General features: G+C 41.5%; 1 pseudogene; it reads left to right on the top strand.

Annotated features, from left to right (window-relative positions):
• Positions 1-11,280, top strand: part of LOC138145676 (BOLA class I histocompatibility antigen, alpha chain BL3-7-like) — a 46,570-nt pseudogene extending 35,290 nt beyond the window's left edge.
• Positions 11,281-14,698: the final 3,418 nt, after the last annotated feature.

Raw genomic sequence — 14,698 nt, forward strand, 5'->3', positions numbered from 1 at the left:
TCTCTCTCTCTCTCTCTCTCTCTCTCTCTCTCTCTCTCTCTCTCCCCTCCCAAGATCTTGATAACGTTGTCCCTCACACAGAAATGGATCATTGAATGATCACTCTCCACCAATAAAGAAAGTTCCATGCTATGGACTTTTGCAGTCTGGTCCCCAGATGAAGACAAAAGTTGAGCAATAACGATATGTACCTAGATTGTTATCTCCAACCTTCCACAACTGAACTCCATCTTTCATCCCTGTCCAGCCATAAGCAAGGAAATATGACCACCCAGATTGGGCTCACATACCAAATTTCAGCTCCATGCCCCCCCATCCTGCCTTCCTCATCTCTGCCTTTCAGGATCTTCTCTGCGCATTCTCCCAAGCCCACCTTTGCAGCTGAAGGGTTGACTCCCTCCTCAAAAAGCACTTTGGCTTTTTCCTTGCTCCTGTCTCCTCTTTCTTTACGTTATACTTATTCATCTATATCTGTGTCTCATTTGCCCCCTGCCTCTAATCTTCCCAGGAAAATATAATGTCTTTGAGGGCAGACACTGCACTATTTTTATCTCTGGTGGAAGAAGAATGGAAAGATATACAGGCATCTTATTGGGAAGGTCTACAAAGACCAAACAAAACATTTTCTATTGGATACTAGAAGTGATAGCAAAATAGCAGGTGTCCACTGGTCTTTCAAAATGATAGCCTCTCTCCTCATTTTCTCCCAGAGCCCCCTGAGGTGACTGTGTCTCGTCAGGATGCCCCAGATGGCAGGATCATCCTCTTCTGCACAGCCAGGGGCTTCTACCCCCGTCCCATCCTGCTACACTGGGAAAAGGATGGGAAAATGGGTGTTTGGGGAAAGGAGAAGTCCAGTGGCATCCTGCCCAATGCTGATTCCACCTTCTACCTCCAAGTCATTGTGGAGCTCCAGCCAAGGGATCCTGGAGAGGGTTATGCCTGTGTTGCGGAGCACTGTGAGCTAGGGATACCTGCCATATACCCAGGTGAGTGATTTCTTGGAGGTGAGTTTTGAACCCAAAGGCTTATGGAATGTATGTGTGGGAGACCCATGTAGATTATGCCTGTCCATGTAGGTTTTCCTAAAGGCAGATCATGGGAAATCATGAAGAGATACTTCTGAAATCTTGTCCACCCCTCTCCAAAGGAGACTTTGATTCCTGCCTAGAGAGGAACAAGAGAAGGGCCATGAGGCTGGCCACTCTGCTCTCCTCAGAAGAAGGGGACTAGACCTCTTATATCTACCTGCTTCCCTATATATCACTAGACTAGAGGAAATGATTTTTAGGTTCCAATCATTTTCCTAATCACTATCCCTAAGTTAGGAAAGAGTACTAATTATATCCAAAGGCTGGTTTCTTCCAGGCAAATTGCAAAAAAAAATAATCATCAATGAGTGAATGGTGACCAAACCCATTTAGCTAAGCCTATGAGCTCAGAGAGGTTATTCAGTTTAGACTATACCAGAGTACACAGAATGATTGAGTTCTCCCACCCTGAACAAAATATTTCAGCTCAACCCATAATGTCTCCAATATCACCCAATGGGAAATTTCCCTGTCTCTAGGGAAGCAAGCAAGAAAAACAGTGACAGATTAAGGGCTGACTTCTCTACTTGTCTACTATTTCCCAAAGTCGTTCTTCCCAATCTCTGTGTGTTCTTCCAAAGATGGCCTGGAAACATGTGTCCCTCTTGAAACAGGAAGCTAGAAGAAGATCTCTCCTTTCCCAAGCTCTCATGCCAACTACACCCCTAGACAGAGGTGCAACACTGAATAATTCTTTTCTCCACCAAGGAGAAGAGTCTTATGCAATTCATCAAACCTGAATCTCAAGTTACACAAATAGCATGCAAATAACCCCAATTCCCTTCTGAAAATGATGGGAAAGCTGGGAAAAAACTTTTTAATGGCCTCAGATTTGCTACTGAAGAGGAAGAGGCTCATAGGGTAAAGGGACTGCAAGTTTCCCACAGGAGACAGTCCCATGGAGGAGACCCCATCCACTTTTGTGTCTATTGCCTCTGCCTTCCCTGCAGCACCCAGGAAAGCCACCAGAGGAAAGTCCTGGGAACTATCTCTAAATATCTCAGCTGCTGCCGTCTTGGTCCTGATCTCAGCTATGGCCTTCATCATATGGAGGAAAAAAGATGCATGGGGTAGGAACAACGATGACAAAGGTGGGAACAGGGAGGGCAGATCAAAAGAAGGAAGTGTCATTTCCAATAGCAATCCAAAGTCTGAAGACACTTTGAGGACAATATTTCAGGCATACTTTTTTGCTGGGGGGGGGGGGGGGGGAGCAGTCATCCATATGGATTCCTCAGATGATACTGGGGAAAAAAAAACAAAAACACAGAACCACCAGTCACTGTCCAGTACTAGTGTACAATGGAAAAGAGATAGCTCCACCCTGGCTTGGGGGTGGGGGGCAGGGGAGAAGACATTGCTCAAGACCTTGGGGCTCCTCTGTTCTTCACCCACAGGGAGATTCCAGTGTAATGATTGCTGGACTGGGGAATCCCCACATGGCACCATGTGGCATGATCCTCAATATTAAATGAAAAGCTATCTCTAGGTCTTTCCACACACGGGGCAGATTCTCCCAGGTTCTGTGGTTCTCCCAGGTCTTTCTCTACAATTCTCTCCATCTATCCCATAGGCCACAGGACCCAAGAGCACAGCACGGAAGAAGGTAAGAGACAAGGAGAGGGGAGGGTCAAGGGAAGAGAGCTGTGGAGTGGTACTTCAGGAGGTTCATTGAGGAAAGGAAAATATGGTAGGGATGTGGGGTAATGGAGAGGGGGATGTGTTTATAGAAGGAATTCCATGATCTTGGTCTCTTCCCTACTTTCAGCTTCTAGGCAACAGATATTGGGGAGATGAGAACATTATAAATATTGAAACATTCTAAACATTCCAAATATCTCTTTCCACAGGGATATAATCTTGAGAACTTTCTCCTCCTTCTTCCTTCCTCCCTTCCCCTATCAATTCCTCTTCTTCTTTCCTACTACCTTCCTTCTTCCTACCATGCAGAAGTTAGCAAGTCTCCCAACCCCAAACTCCAGAGAAGTTGACTAATTTTCATACCTCACATTACAAAAAGTCATAAACTCTAGATAATCAAGTCAACAAAGATTTATTAAACACTTACTACATGCCAGTTACTAGCATAAAGAAAAGCAAAAATAGTCCCTGGCCACAATAAACTTGCATTCTAATGAGGGAAACAATATGCAAACAACTACATACCACCGAGATTTCATACATAGAGAGAGATAAAAACAGACTGACAGACAGAGAAATTGAGAGCAACAGAGATAGACAGAGAGAACAAATTGGGGATATAATCTCAGAAGGAAGGCTCTAGGCTTTTTTGCAAAAATTGTGACTGGACCTGAGATTTGAAGAAAGCCAGGGAGTCAGAAGGCAGAGATGAAAAGGGCCAGGTTCCCTCTGGCGAGAGACACCCAGGGAAAATGCTTGGAGTCAAGAAACAGAGTGTCTTGGGTGAAGAACTACAGGGAGGTCAGTGTCAGCTGAATAACGAGGTTGGAAGTAGAGCAGAGATTTTAGAAGAGAGTGCAAGGAAAAGAAGGTGAATCACTGATTGTAGAAGGCCTTCTCAAGGAATTCAGTCATGAAAAAAATGAGAACTAGAGGATGGTGTCCAGCAAGGATGGATAGAACAGATGAGAGGTTTTGAGCATGGAGGAGACATGGGTATGTTTGTAGACGTCAAGGAAGCAGTCAATAGACTGGGAGAGATTGAAGATTAGGAACAGAAGGGCAATCGTTCCCAGTGGAGAAGACAGGATAGAATAGGATTGTTTGTGCTTATAAGAAGGTTTGCTTTGGTAAGGAGAAAGGCTCCCTCTTCCTATGACATAGGGTGACAGAGAAGATAGTAGGGGAAGGCATCTTAGGAATATGAAATATGTAGGAGAGAATGAGAGCAGTTCTCTGTAAATAGCCTCAATTTTTTCAATGAAATGAATCAAGGCTCTCCACTGAGGGGGCAGAGGAAGGGGGTCTCATAGGAGGTTTAAGGAGTAATTAAAAGGTTTGGAAAAGTCACTGTCTTGAGCAGTTTAGGGACTCAATCAGAGATTCATTAAAGGATTTCCTCATTTCAGTGAGGCCCAGTTGAAATTATGTAATATAAATTTGTGGTGGACCAGTAAGCACAGTCTCTTGATTTTCTCCTGCCACCCCCCAAAAAATGTTATTTTTTGTAAAACCTGGAAGAAAACAGAGTAACTCATTTATGGATGAGTGGATGATGAATGAACGACTGAAAAGCATTTATTAATTTTATCCCTCACACTTAGCATAGTGCTAAGGATAAAAGTATGAAAGAAAGATAGTCCCTGGGGAGATAACCCATATAAAATTCAGCCACAGAGAACATGATAAGGCCCAGTGGTTAAGCTCTACTTCAAATGCATGTGACCCTATGTGATCCTAATGGTTGTGTGACCCTGGGTAAGTAACTTCACACTTCAGTACTTGAGACAGAGCTCTAAGACTAAGTTTCAAAGAAGGTGCCAATTTGCATTGGTAGAAGGAATTTTCTCCCCTGGGAGTTCCCCATATCAATGACAGGTTCAATTTTTTTTACAACTACTAGCTCTAATTTCTATAGCACTTTAGGGTTTTCATTATGTTTTCCAAAAAACAATCTTATGATGTAAATTTCACAAGCATTATATGAAGGGCCTGTGATTTCATTGGTGTAGAGTCCATCTATAACCTAGGGAATGGCCTTGTCAAGGTTCCCACAACTAGTAAGTGTTGAGAGGTAAGATTGGAATCAAAGTTTTCCTGATCCCAAGTCCTCAATTCTAGCCATGATGCCATGCTGACTCTCTGCAAGAGCTATTACCCCCATTTTGCAGATGAGAAAACTGAGATTCTGTAAGATATCTGGCTACCATTATTATTCTCCTCATCCTACAAATGGCAAAAATGAGGCTCAGAAAATTTAAGTGACTTATCTAAAGTCACACAGCTGGATGATGGAACTGGTAATATCACCCATGTTTTCTGGTCCCGAACACAGTGTCTATAATTTCATCTGTGTAGACAACTCCCTGTGAGGAAACTCCCTCTACCAATGGAGATACACAAGTAGCCTGCAACTTAGAAACAGTTCCCTTAGGGCACTCAGAAGCTGTCACTTGTCCAAGATCATATATGTATCAGAGGCAAGACCTGATTTCAGGTTTCCTGACCCAGAGGACTAACAGACCATTCTGTTACTATTAGAATCACAGCCATACTTCCAGTTACCAAGTTCAAAACCTCTTCTCTCCTCACTTACCCTTCATGTCCTATCAGTGGCCAAACCTTATCATTCCTACTCCCATAATAGCTCTCCAATATGTCCCCTTCTCTCTATGCAAACAGCCACCTCACTGCTACAATCGCCCCCTAATTAATCATCCTGTCTCAAGGTTCTCCTCACTCCAATCCATCCACCACTCAACTGCCAAAGTGATTCCTAAAGCTCATGCCCAACCATGTCCCTTTCCTACTCAATCAACCTTAGTGGCTCTCTATTAACTCTAGGCTCAAATATGAACCCCTTGGTTGTAGCACTTAAAACTCTTCCAAACAAGCTGCCCCTTCTTTTCTTTCCAATCTTTGTATACCTTTCTCCCACATCATACCTGATCATCTGTCTCCTATCTCTCTTTGCCTGTGTACTTTCTGGTCCCTGTGCCTAGAATGCTGTCCCTTCTCACCTCCACTGGTAAAATGGGTGCAGTATCTCCACAGGATTTTGTACAGATGTGAAAGGGGCAAGGCTGAAATCTGTAAGTATGCATGGAAATGCAGGGGGAAAAAATCTCAAAATAACTGCACACAAAAGAATGCAAATGCAGTGTGTACAATGGGGGCAGGGGGGAAATCATGCTGTGAGTACTGAATGGGAACTTGGGAACTGAACCTGAATCCCATTTCAGCTACATGTCAGCTATGTGACCGCAGACACATGACTGCTCCTTCTGGGCCTGTTGCCTGATCTGTAAAGTTATGGAGCTGGATAAGTGGTCTCAAAGGTTCCTTCCAGTTCTTCAAGAGTCTGTTGGAGAGGAAGAATAAGACTGATTCCATCTTGGGGCAAGTTTGACAATGGACATGACAAGCACATTCTCATGAAATCACAAGAACACTTACAAGGCAAAATATTTAAGAACGTAAAACATGAATATCATAGTGTGAAAATGTAAACAAAAAAGACAACTAGGGTTGTAACATTCTTGGCACTTTTCCACCATTGCCTAATCATTCCTTCCTTTAAATGTAAAGTTCTCTGTCAAACTGGAGCAGTGCTCAGGGCAATCTGACTCTGTTTCCTCTAATCTAATCAAGTAAAACTCTTGGCTTATGTGACTGTGATTTAGTCTGTTTTTGACACTGGAAAGTATACAAGAAATTAAGGGGATGGGAATAGTTAGAATTTAATGTCCAACACATTCTTTTCCCATAAAGTTGCTTGAATTTCTCATTTTTTAAATAATTAAGCTGTAGAAGAATTTGAGTTGTGCTGAGTAAACTCAAGAGAGAGTGGGGTGAAAGATGAATGGGAACCACGATCGGAACCAAGACAGTGTTGACCTGTGGGCTGTGAGGTAAGGTTGGGAGTCCAGCAGCCACTTCAAGTGGGAGCCTATCTTTAAAATATTTAAGGGTTCCATGACTCTGGAAACCCTCTTGACAATGCACCCATAGTTAGAAAATCTGAGGAACAAAGCGGCGTGGTATATGGGAGAAAACCTTGAATTTGTTATTGAGGATGTGAACTCCAGTCCTGGCCCCCATTCTCAATATCTCTGTGATATTAGCTGAGCTACTTCTCCTCTCAAGGCCTAACTTCTTTCATCTTTAAAATGAGGAAATAGGACAAGGTGATTTGGAAGGTCCCTTTGACCTTTACATCTTATGACTGAAAGGGGCCATGCAATGTAAATGATTCCCCCAAAGATTCCCCAATTCCATGCATCTTCATGACTTTCACTCATGCCTGCAATGCTCTCTTTCCTCATCTTCATCTCTTGATTTCCCTGTCTTCCTTCGAGTCACAGGAAAAATCCCATCTTCCTCCAGAAACCCTTGCCAATCCCCCTTAAATGCTGGTGCCTTACATCCATTGATTCTCTCCTATTTATCCCATCCATTGCTTGGTTCACACAGTTGTTTGCATGTTGTCTGCTCCATTAGAATGTAAACTCTGAGAGAAGAGACTGGTTTTTGCCCCTTTTGTATCCCCAGTGCTTAGCACATTTAATAAATGTTTCTGAACTAACTGACTGAGACATCTGGCCCCAAGTCATACTTTTGACAATGGTGAAGGGGTTAAACTGACAGGAGAGAAGTAAGGTGACACAATTGTGAATATAAAGCCTGAAAACATACCTTGGGCCATAGAGAATCCATGAAAGCAGTTCTCTTGGACCACCACCACTCTTCACTAAGCTAAGCTAACATTTCAGGGACTACTGGTTAGCTGGGACTAGGCCAGACTGCACTGGACACTTGGAAATAGTGGACAGGGCTAGGGAAGAGAAGAGAAAGATTCGCCAGGGAATGGAAGGGAAACAAGCCAATGCAAATCCATAATAATGCTTTACATTCATATAGAGCTTTAAGGATTCCAAAGTGCTCAACATCCATCACCTCACTGATTAAGTGATAGTAGCAACTTATATTTATAGAGCTTCTGGTTGGCAATGCATCATAGTGGATAGAAGGCTGGCCTTGGGGTCAAAAAGAGCTGGGTTCTAACTCTGCTTCTAACCCATTTAATCACAGAATTTTGTAATCATAAGGGACTTTAGGAGACATCTAGCCCAATCCATGCCTGAAAGGAATCCCTAGTCATGTGAACATGGGAGAGTCAATAAACTCAGTGCCCCAGACAACTCTCCAAAATAAGTAATAGAAGAGTTACATCTGCAAAAGTGGAGATTCCAGGCTGGGAGCTCCCATATGGATGAAATCCCAGAGCTTTAGATCAAAACCACATATAATTAATGCTTTAAGGTTAATAACATGTATTTGTCACAACAACCTGATTAGGTAAATAGGACTAGTATTATCCATATTTTATAGAAGAGGAAACTGAGTCCCAGAGACATGAAATAATCTGTAGTTAATTTGTATCAGAGAAGGTACTTGAAGCCAAATCTCCTGACATCACAATGAGTGCCCTTCCATGATACCATTCTTCCTTTCTTAACTAAAGAAAGTTGGGTCACAAAGGCAGAAAGTCTGACCAGAAAATGTATTGTTGGACAAAGCATATCTTAGGGTTATGTGATGTATGGTACTAAGGATGTCTTGGTGTTGTAGAAGGGATTAGTGGGCAAGGGACTTTTAGGGGTAGGGCAGAGGATTGTGTGGCAATTAGCTGTCTGGGATGGTAACTGTGTGTATCACAGGAAGAGATGAACATTTCTGCTTCTATAAAGCCTGCTGCTGTTTCTATGGGCTAGCCACTATAATGGATCCCGAAAGTCATAGCTCCAACTTCTAGGAATGAGCTGACCAATAAATTCCTTCCCCAAGTTTAACAGGCTATCTCAGCCCAAGGACTAGAGGTGGTCTTGGCCATGTTACTCAACAACTGCATTTTTGTGACTGTAATTCACTTCATAAAGGCAGCATATGAAAGCAGAAAGATTTCTGGATGTGGCAGACCTGGTAGACTAAAATCCTGGCTCTTCTACTAGATCACCTTGGACAGCGTACTTTACTTCTCCTGAGGCTCACTTCCCTCATCTGTAGAACAGGGTTAATAATTCTTGTGATACCTCACAGGGCTGTTTGGAGGAAAGTGTGTTGTAAGGCTTTCAACTTGTCCTTAGAGAGGTGAGTTCCTCACTGTGGAGCCTGGGAGCCTAGAGAATAACAAGGAAATTCTCAAGCTACATGATTTCCAGGTGAAATGGTAAGGTCCAAAGGATCTACTAAACAGGAGATGTGCCAGGTTATGAATTATGTTCCTGAAAGCTAGGAGATGCCTTTGGTGTTGCCAGGGAAGGTTTTGGGTCATGCCTTTGACCTTTATGAAATTAGAACCTATGAAGTTCACCAGGTTCCCCAAATAGGACCAGATGCTACAGCCACCACACTGAAGGGTGAAAAGAAAAGGCCTTGGGGAGGGAGAAACAAGATAAAATCATTTGCTTGTGAGAACCCTGTCAACTGTCAACAGAGTCTGTGGTCACAGCTGCAAGGCTGAGAGAGAGTCAGGGTTTTCTCTTAAGGTGATAGAGCTTGGAGTCTATCTGCTCAACCCTGCCCAGCCCCCCTGGATCTCAAGTGTCTTCAAATGATGATGTTCAAATTTCCCCAAGAGAAAATCTCCTAGGATATAGATTCAATGTCCTCATTTTATAGCTAAGGAACAGAGACTCAGAGAGATGAAAATTAGAATTGTTGAACTAAAAAGTTCAGCAACGTGATCTTAAGGTAGTCCTAATTTGACCAAAGACTGGCGGTCTCTCCTGGGCTAATTCACTCTACTTGCAGCAACCTCACCCTTAGATCTGCCTTTGTCCCTTGTCTCTATAATGATACCCTGGGAATACATATGGCTATTCTATTTTTGTCACTTAAACCCTACTCTTTCTTCCCATTCTAAGCTGGAAGAAAAATTAACATATTAGCCCAAGAAGTATAAAATTAACCCAAACAACAGATTCCTTGAAAATTTGGGTAGAATAAACAAAATATAATTACTCAGTGAGACAACAAGAAATATTAAAAAAAACTCAAAATATTAAAAAAATAGAAAAATGTAAAGTACCTGTGTATTCAAAACAACTGACCTGGAGAACAGATCAAGGAGAGATAATTTAAGCAGCACAGGACTACCCAAGAGCCATGACCAAATAAGGGCTTAAATATTTCAAGAAATCATGAGAGAAAACCTCAGATCCCTTAGGACCAGGTAGAAAAACAAAAAAAGAAAGAATCCATTGGTCGCCTCCTGAAAGAAAAAAGAAAATTCCCAGGACCATCAGAGCAGAAATTTAGAGCTTCTAGATCAAAGAAAAAATATTTTAAGCAACCACAAATAATTAATTCAAGTACCAAGGAGACATCGCATTACACAATATTTAGAAGGTATCACCATAAGGCAGTGGAAAACTTGAAATATGGTATTCTGAAGGGCAAAAGGTATAGATTTACAACTAAGAATAAACTTACTGAGCAAAACTGGGTATAATCCTATAGTAAGACAAATGGATCTTTCATAAAATAGAGCACTTCTAAGAATTCCTGATGAAAAGCCCAAAGCTAAGAAGAAATTTTGAAATTGAAACACAAGAGTCAAGAGAAACATAAAAAGGTAAATATGCAGAAGCAATCGGGAGGGACTAAACAAAGATGAAGTGTTTACATTCTAAAGAGGCAGGAATACAAGTGTCCCCTCAGAAACCTAATATCAGCTGGGCTCAGAAAAAGAGTTAAATAAGACAGAAGGACTGAAAGCAGTTTTGTTTTGCTTTGTGATATTAAAAGAAGAAAAGGAAGGAGGAAGAAAAGGAATACACTAAGGAGAAAGAAAAAATGAAGGGTGGGGAAAATTATCACACATATTTAGAGCATGCAGCCTATACAACTAGGAGGAATGAGTGTGGTGAATGGGAAACACCTGACCCTCTTTAATGGCAGTCATGTGCATGTGCAGACACCATCAGTTTACTAAAATGGCATCATCCACATGGAAGATACTAGGGACCTGCTTTCAGGAGAATACGGTGAGTACTAGAACATGTGTGGCCATTCTGCATTGGTTTAGAGTAGCCTCTTCCAATGGTTGTGTGGCCAAAGTTATAGATAACTTTTCAGAGACCTGAGAGCATCTGCTAGAGGCTTTTTACCAAATACATTTCTGAGGATGGTGATGACTCCTTTACTCAAAGTTAGTGAAAATGCATGATAAAAGGAGGAGGGTCCTAGACCTTCCTTCTCTCCCTACCCCAACTCTGAGGATATGTGACCTCAAGAAATAGGTCTCAGTCTTTGGTCTCTCTGTTCATTCTTTTCTTTCATAGGTACAGGGAGTGGAGTCTTCAGTCCAGGCCATAGTTCAGTTCAGGCTCAAGCCATAGGCCAGAAGTTCAGACATCCAGGCCAGTTTTTGCCACGGTTTAACACCAACACTGAGGAGCAAGTATCAATCCAGGAAAAGGTACTATTGGCTTTGGGCTTGAATTTGGTGGAACTAGTGCTATGTGGGAACTTAGCTAATGTGTGAGCCAAATTCCCTCCCTACGAAGAGACTTAGTGGTATAAATGGTACATGGTAATGCTTGATCTTGCTGTAACTTTAAAGTCAATATCCCTTTATAAAAGCTAATCAGATGCTAAATGGAACTGAGATGCTAGTCAGAAGTCTCTTAAAATGGGGTCAACACAGCCAGTGAGGACTTGGGATGTTGGCAGATGAAAAAGACTCCCTTACCCCTAACTCTGAAGAACATTTAATGGGATAAAATGTAATAGATCTAACCCTAAGAGAGTGATTGCAGAAGCAACCACATCACACTTCACTTTCATCTGAATTGGCTAAATGTCAAAGGAGAAAGAATACACACACAGAAATGGATGAAGAAATGTTTCCTCAACAGGGAAACAAGAGGGAATGGGGGATGGTAAGACAGAGGGTGGATTTAGGGAAGGATTAATCATAAGCACAAGTGAGATCAAATTTCTAAAATATTCCCCTCCCACACATCACTCTCTCTTCTCTTTTCACACTTCTCTACTATTCCCTACAGCATGTCCCAAGGACCAAGGTTACTTACTTACTCTAACATATTTATGTTTAATTCTGCCCAAAAGACAATTGGTAAGAATCATGGAGAACCCTCTGTCTGGGAAGGATTTGAAGACCTTCATAGTGTACTATTCAACTATACCGGGGATATTAATAAGGAGGGAATATGTCTCTTTCTTCACATCAGGAGTTCTCAGGGGATAGGGACAACATCACTTCTGTTAGATGAAAAAGGAATGAGTAGTCCTAGGTCCTGACTACGCTTAAAGTTCTCCCAACAGAAATTGGCAAGCTAAATGTTTTTAGCTTGTGGCTACGGGGACAGAACTGACTCATCCCAAATACATCTTCCTGAAACTCCCAAAAGTTCGCCAAAATTTGGAACCCCTTTCTGGATCACAACATTTCTTTCCCAGTCACAATCTAGCCTCCTCTCCTATTCTCATTCTACATACCCGTCTTCTTCTGGGATATAATGAAGGCCACAGCTGATTTCAATGCCAGGATAACAGGTATCATGATGCCCAATGCTAAAGCCCGGAATGTTATCCTTATGGGTTCTTGAGGGGCTGCAAGGATGAGAGATACAACCATAAAGGGGATGAAGGACTCTAATAAATGCTTTCTCAATGAAAATAAAAATGAAACTTTTTAAAAGAACTCAACATTTAATTTTTAGTATTTCCAATTTAGTGCTTAATTGGGGATTTTTAGTTGGTTCTTCTAGTTTTTTAATTGCATACCCAATTCATTAATCTGCTCTTTCGCTATTTTATCGATGCAAGCTTTCATAAAGTTCCTCTGATCACTGCTTTTGCAACCTCCCAAGGGTTTTGCTATGTTGTCTCATTATTGTCATTCTCTTTTATGAAACTGTTGGTTGCACAAAATAATGAAGAGAAAAATAAGCAAAACCAAGAGAACACTATATACAGTAACAGCAATATTGTTTTAAGAACAGCTTTGAGTGAATAAATCATTTTGACTATTATAAATACCCAAATTAATTATAAAGAAAGATGCCATCTGCATCCAGAGAATGAACTGATAAGTAGAAGTATGTATAGGATAACTTTATATATGCATGCCTATTTGTGTCTAATGGTAGCCATATCTAGAATGGGGCAGGCAAGAGGGAAGGAAAAAATGTACATAATAACTTTATTATATATTTAAAAGAAATAGCAAGTTGTACATAATAGATTTGCATTTTCGTGTCAACCTTCTTTATTATACTATGTTATGGAAATGCTTGTTTTGTTCCATGAATTAAAAATAAAATAAATTTTATTTTAGGGGGTTGTGGGGGAAGGCAAGGCAATTGGGGTTAAGTGACTTGCCTGAGATCACACAGCTAGTAAGTTTCAAGTGTCTGAGGCCAGATTTAACTCAGGTCCTCCTGACTCCAGGGCAGGTTCTCTATTCACTGCACCACCTAACTGCCCCTAAATAATTTTTTTTAAAGATTGAGTTATGCCTGGAACTATAAAATACTTTGACTTATCTTTAAGAATAAACTAATATTGAATGTATTTTTTAAAAAATTGACCCTGAGATAATGGTGAGCACATCCCTTGGGAACCTGGAAGGTTGCAGGGATCAAGGCTAATGCTAGACCCTACACACTTGATTTTCTGGCAATAGTTCTCAGTTCCCATCCCAGAAGAGTGGGATGGAATGTTGTTATGTTTTAATGACCTTATCCCATCTTGGCTCTCATCCCCGATTTTTTTTAAAAAGAATGGGCCTTCTCTTGAATGTCTGGTGGGTATGAATCTTCCCCCATAAGGAGACATTCACCAGGAAACTTGGCAGGTGTCTCCAACTCACTTTACCCTCACTACGCCAACATAAGCTATACCAGTGCTCCCTGACTGGAGGTCTGAGGTGATTCAAAGTAACAAGTGTCATCAATGGGGGCAAAGTGTCACTGAATTTCTCATTCCATTATATGACCTGTTCTTTGTCTTTCTCCCAGTTCATAAATTTAAAATGGAGTTAGAAGCCTGTGGCAGTGCAGGAGAGAAGGGCCCTGCCAACAGAGTCATCATGTGGCACAGACTAACTTCAGAAGGTGATGGGGGCAAAGGGATCAAATTGAGCATTGCTCCCCAAACCTAGTGATGTTAATTTTTTCCTTGTATCTACCTTTCCTTACTTCCTTTACTTTTTTACTCCCTAACATGGTCCCTCCAAATTTTCTGGCCCTGGAAAAGAAGAATATTGATGTGTGTGAATCTGGGTCTTTTGTGGTCTTCTTCCATCTCATCTGCCTCTCTGTTCCATTCCCTTTTTCTTTCCTTTCCCCTCATCCCTACTAATGAAGGAATCCCTAAAGAGTCAATCATTGAGCATTTGCTAAGTGATTAATATATGCCTGCCCCTGTATTAAGCACCAGCAATACAAAGAAAGACAAAAACAGCCCTTGTCCTCAAGGAGTTCACACTCTAATGGGGGATATCACAAGCACAGAGCTATGTACATATAAGATATATACAATGTGAATGAAAGGTTATCTCAGAAGAAAGGTTGTGGTCCTTTATTCTCGAAGAGGATCAATGACATCACAATGTCTTGATGATGTATTCACTTGTGCGTGAATTGAATTTAAGTGAGGCAGAGCTGTGCAAAGTCATCAGCCTCACACTCTCCTCTAGAGTCATCCAAGACCAATGACAAGACAAAAGTCAAGATGACTGGCAATGGCCCCCAGAAGGAAGGTATTAGTAGCAGGGAGAACCAGGGAAAGACTCCTGCAAAAGGTGGGATGTAGGTAGTCTAGGATGAAGCCAGAAAGCAAAGTTGAGAAAGAGGGAGTTTTAACCAGCACAAATTTATGGAGTCAGGAGGCAGAAGTAGAAGAGTATGTGATGTGCCTGTGAGAGATGACTCATT

The sequence above is a fragment of the Petaurus breviceps genome, unplaced genomic scaffold, assembly GCF_028583685.1.
Source record: "Petaurus breviceps papuanus isolate PSGF00001 unplaced genomic scaffold, PetGlider_PUasm1.0 139, whole genome shotgun sequence".
Lineage (NCBI taxonomy): Eukaryota > Metazoa > Chordata > Mammalia > Diprotodontia > Petauridae > Petaurus > Petaurus breviceps.